We start from the raw sequence: 5880 nt of genomic DNA on the forward strand, positions 1-5880 counted from the left end.
GATGGGGACTTGCTTTTGCCGGACATAAATAGACTGCAGGGTCGGTATGTAGAAGTTGGAGTAGAACTCAACTACCCAAGAGAGATTGACCTGCCTCGGCTGTCTCCGTAAGAAATCCCATTGTCTTCGCTCAATTTGCGGCTCAACAAAGGTGGCAATATTGGATGGGAGGATAAGAAGGTATTCATTGTTATAGTTCCTTTCTGCCAGGATGGGGAACATCTGCTCACAGTAGCGATTGGAAAATCGCGCAGCGTCCTTTGCTGGAAAGGCTGTCTCCTTTTCGTCAACCTTTATTATCCTCTTGACTCGTTTTGTTGAGGGCTTGACTGCGGTTGAAGAAGGCTCTGCCACTAATGCTCTTTTAGTTCCTCTTCTTGCTGGTGGTCTGGAAGTTGCTTTCTCCTTTCCTTTCTTGGTGGCCATCCTGAAAGAAGGGAAGAGAAAGAATATTAAATGCAAAGAGAGATACGGCAAGGAAGGAAACGGAAAAGAGGGTGAATGATGCACAGTAAAATGTAGATGACATTAACACATGTTCTCGAGTACATATGAAAAGCCATCAATGGGAAATAGCTAGTGCATAAAAAGACAAGTGAATGCAAGGTGTTTATTGGCATGCTAGCAAAGGGCATGAGTAGCATAGACCAAGCACTACTTTGTAACAAACTATCACGTTTGTATTGACAATTGAATTCAATTAATAAAATAATAGGGAAAAGTTGTGAAAAGCAAGCATTGAATAGTATAGGAACATAGAGAAGTGCATAATGCCACATGGGCTTTTTCACAAACACATAGCATGCATGTTAAACAAGATGTAAAAAGTATGAAATTGAACATGCAAGCAATCCCCTAAAATAATAATAATAATAATAATTGTCAAATAAGTTGTAACAAGTCACAAGCATATAATGAGGGATAATGACTCAAAAAATTTCTAACACCATGTAAAAAGGGAAAAGAAGAATAAAGAAAATAAAAGTTTCAAAAGAAAAAGAAAAGAAAAAGAAAATAATAATATATACATAATATAATAAGAATGATAGAAAAGAGAAGAAGGAAGAAGAAGGTAAAACCTTGTTAATGGAGGAGAGAGAGAGAGAGAGTGAGATAGAAAGGAGAAGGGGGGAAAGAAGAAAGAAGGAAGAAGGAGGGAAAAGAAAAATTAGGATTTGGAGGAAAGAAAGATAAGATAATTTGGCAATTGAGGTTTAGCTGTGCGGTGCATGTGATGCGGCCGCCTGGGGCATGCGTTCGCATGGGGTGCGTCAGGGAAGGGGACGCGATCGCGTCAGTCCCGTGGTCGCGTGACCTATGTTGCGCTGCTGGCGCGAGTGCAGCCTCGCTCCAGCACAACTCTCTGTTCGATTCATTTTAATTGCCAAAATTGGGTGACGCGATCGCGTGGGTCATGCGATCGCGTGAGTGTGCGTCAGAAAATAATTGACGCGGCCGCGTCGGCGACGCGGTCGCGTGACAAGGATTGTGCTTCCAGCACCAATCCAGCACCACTATCGCACAATATAGCATAGTGCATCCTTTTACGTCGAAAATGCAGGGCATGCGGCCGCGTGAGGCACGCGGCCGCGTGGGAGGCCATGATTTCCATGCGACGCGGTCGCGTGGAGTAATTTGTGCCATTGGCACGACTCCAGCGCTCCTCCTGCGTAACTTTCTGTTCATTTTTATTTTTCTTTACTCCTCCTGCCACGCGGACGCGTTGCTGGTGCGATTGCGTCGCGCGGCGAATTTTTTTTTTTTAAGGAAAGATAAAGACATGTAATTGAAAGGGCACGGAAGCACTAATAAAGAGAAGAGTTATTAAAGAAGAAAAACTAAAAGTGAAGAAAGGAACGATCATACCGTAGTGGGTTGTCTCCCACCAAGCACTTTGCTTTTACGTCCGTAAGTTGGACGCTCTACTAGCTCAATCTGCTGCTATGTGGGGATCTTCCAAGTGGAAGAAATCAAGCTACTTATTTTTCTGCACCTTCTCACCATGGTACAGCTTTAGGCGGTGTCCATTAACTTTAATAAGTTCAGAACTTGAAGGATGGCTTAGGTGATAGACTCCGTACGGTTCAGTCTTCTCTATTCTGTATGGACCTTCCCATTTTGATCTCAACTTACCGGGCATGAGCCTCAGTCGAGATTTGTAAAGGAGAACAAAATCTTCAGGTTGGAACTCTCTCTTCTTGATGTTTTGATCATGCACAGCTTTCATCTTTTCCTTGTATATTCTGGAGTTCTCATAAGCTTCTAGGCGAAGGTTCTCCAGTTCCTGTAGTTGCAACTTTCTTTCAGTTCCGGCTTTCTCAATTTCCATGTTGCACTCTTTAACTGCCCAGAAGGCTCTGTGTTCGATTTCAACTGGAAGATGGCAAGCTTTTCCATAAAATAAGCGAAAGGGACTCATCCCAATTGGTGTCTTGTATGCTATTCTATATGCCCACAGTGCATCTTGTAGTCTGGTGCTCCAGTCTTTTCTATGAGGCTTTACTATCTTCTGCAGGATATGCTTAATTTCTCTGTTTGACACCTCGGCTTGCCCATTAGTTTGGGGATGGTAAGCTGTTGCAACTTTATAGATTATCCCATGCTTCTTCATCAATCCTGTTAGTCTCCTGTTACAAAAATGGGTGCCTTGATCGCTCACGATCGCTCGTGGTGATCCAAAGCGGCATATAATATGGTTTCTCACAAAGGAAACAATAGTGTTAGCATCATCAGTGCGGGTAGGAATTGCTTCCACCCATTTGGAAACATAATCCACAGCTAACAATATATAAAAATATCCACTAGAATTTGGAAATGGACCCATGAAGTCAATGCCCCAGACATAAAAAATTTCACAGAAAAGCATATATTATTGAGGCATCTCATCCCTCTTGGATATGTTACCAAATTTCTGGCATGGGTGACAAGATTTACAAAACTCAGCAGCATCTCTAAAAAGAGTAGGCCACCAGAATCCGCAGTCTAAGATCTTTCTAGCTGTTCTTTGAGGGCTAAAGTGTCCTCCACTCTCAGATGAGTGACAGGCCTCTAAAATGGACTGGAATTCTGATTGAGGTACACATCGTCTAATTATCTGGTCAGCGCCACATCTCCATAAATATGGGTCATCCCATATATAATATTTAGACTCGCTTTTCAGCTTGTCTCTTTGATGTTTAGAGAAATATGGGGGAAATGTGCGGCTAACTAAATAATTAGCAACAGGTGCGTACCAAGGGACTACCTCAGATACTGCTTGCAGGTTGTCAAAAGGAAAATTATCATCTATAGGAGTAGAATCATCCTTAATATGTTCAAGGCGACTCAAGTGGTCCGCTACTAAATTTTGGTTACCACTCCTATCCTTTATTTCTAAATCAAATTCTTGTAACAGCAGTATCCAACGTATAAGTCTTGGTTTGGATTCCTTTTTAGCTAATAAATACTTTAGAGCTGCATGGTCCGAATACACTACTACTCTAGTACCAAGTAAATAAGCTCAGAATTTATCCAGACCGAAAACAATAGCAAGTAGCTCTTTCTCAGTAGTAGTATAATTGGACTGGGCAGTGTCTAAAGTCTTAGATGCATAGGCAATAACAAAAGGATCGCTACCTTCACGCTGAGCCAGTGCTGCTCCTACTGCATGGTTGGAAGCGTCGCACATGATCTCAAACGGCTGGCTCCAGTCGGGTCCTCTCACAATTGGGGCTTGAGTTAGAGCGGTCTTCAGCTTATCAAATGCTTGTTTGCAATCTTCACTGAACTCGAACTCAATGTCCTTCTGTAGTAATCTGGATAAGGGAAGTGCCACCTTACTAAAGTCTTTAATAAATCTCCTGTAGAAACCTGCATGGCCAAGGAACAAACGGACTTCCCTCACAGAAGAGGGGTAAGGTAAACTAGAAATAACATTCACCTTTGCTGGGTCTACAGAAATGCCATTATTAGATACCACATGTCCTAATACAATCCCTTGCTTTACCATAAAGTGGCATTTTTCGAAGTTCAATACAAGGTTTGTATCAACACATCTATCTAATACTCTAGATAATCCATCTAAGCAAAGTTTAAAAGAATCACCATAAACGCTAAAATCGTCCATAAAAACTTCCATATAGTCCTCAATAAGATCAGAGAAAAGACTCATCATGCACCTTTGGAAAGTAGCTGGTGCATTGCACAAGGAACCGGAAGCTTCTGCTCATCCTCAAGATAAGCATATTTGAGATGTGGAGGGAGAGGTTTCAATTCTAACTTTTGATCATGGGCAGGCTCTGGATTATCTGGGGCTTGCAAAAATGGCAAAGTGTCCTTATTGTCAGTTAAGAGGGTCCCCACACTTGGATCTTGTCCAGTGTGCCTCTCTTCAAACACTTCTTTTTGAACTTCAGCCACACTCTCGTCTATGACATCACACTGGAAGATAGAACGATCTTCTGGGGGGTTGTCAATGACTCCATTCAGATTGAAGATTACTATGCGGCCATCTATTTCAAAGGAGTATGTTCCTGAAAAAGCATCTAATTTGAATTTTGATGTCTTCAGGAATGGTCTTCCAAGTAGGATTGATGATGGCTTATCTGAATCATTATGGCACATCTCCAAGATATAAAAATTAGTGGGAAATGTGAGCCCTTTAATGTTCACCAAAACATCTTCAGCAACTCCAGCCACTGTAATAATGCTTTTATCTGCTAACACAAAACAAGCTGCCGACCTTTTTAAGGGAGGGAGCCTTAAAACATCATATATAGACAAAGGCATTATACTGACACATGCTCCTAAATCACACATGCAATCATAGATTACTACACCACCAATAGTACAACTAACTATGCAAGGACCTGGATCACTACATTTTCAGGTAATCCTCCCATTAAAGCAGATATAGAACTACCTAAAGGAATCGTTTCTAATTCGTTAATTTTGTCTTTATGGATACATAAGTCTTTTAGAAACTTTGCATATTTAGGTACCTGCTGAATAACATCGAAAAGGGGAACAGTTACCTCAACCTTTTTGAATATTTCTACCATTTTAGGATCAGGTTCCAGCTGCTTCCTGGGCTTCCTTGCAAGTTGTGGAAATAGAATGGGAGTAGTGTTTTCTGTGGTGCTTGCGCCTTTTTGTGCTTCTTCCTGTGGTTGAGCTATCTCTTCTTCAGCTATGTCCTGTATATCCTCTTCCTCTTCAACATCTTCGATTTCTACCACCTCTTCAGCTGAGGCATATTCTGGTGAGCTTGGTTCCTCCTGATTCCTCTGTTGCAGTGTGGTTCCGGAACTCAGGGTGATGGCATTAATGCCTCCCTTTGGATTGGGTAATGGTTGAAAGGGGATTCCAGTGGTGCTTGAAGGTTGGTTACTGGAATTTTGTGCTGAACCAAGCTGTGTCATAAGAGCTTGCAGAGTAGAGGTGAAACCATTCAGACTGGCGTTAATACTGTTCACGATGGTATTTTCCATGGCCAGTTGTCTTTTCTCAAAAGCTTGTAATAAATCTTCATTAGAAGATACAGAAGAATGGGTAAATTGAGAGGTTTGCTGCTGATTGTTCGGTGGTCCTTGGTTTTGCCTCAGGTGAGGTGCTCGGTAAGGTTAATTTTGCTGCCTGTTGTTGTTATTATTCCACTTCTGATTTCCCTGGTTATCTCTGCCTCCCCTATTATTGTTGTCTCTCCAATTCTGGTTTGAATTGTCCTGCCATCCATGGTTATTATTTCCACTTTGATTGTACCCTTGGTTGGGGCGGTCATAGAAGTTGTGAGTGGATGCCACCATGTTGTCTTCTTGTTGGAGCTGCGGGCATTCATCAGTGTAATGGCTGTAATCAGCACAAATTCCGCAAATTCTTTGTGGAACTAATTTTTGGTTTTGT

This window comes from Arachis ipaensis, chromosome B06 (assembly GCF_000816755.2).
Source record: "Arachis ipaensis cultivar K30076 chromosome B06, Araip1.1, whole genome shotgun sequence".
Lineage (NCBI taxonomy): Eukaryota > Viridiplantae > Streptophyta > Magnoliopsida > Fabales > Fabaceae > Arachis > Arachis ipaensis.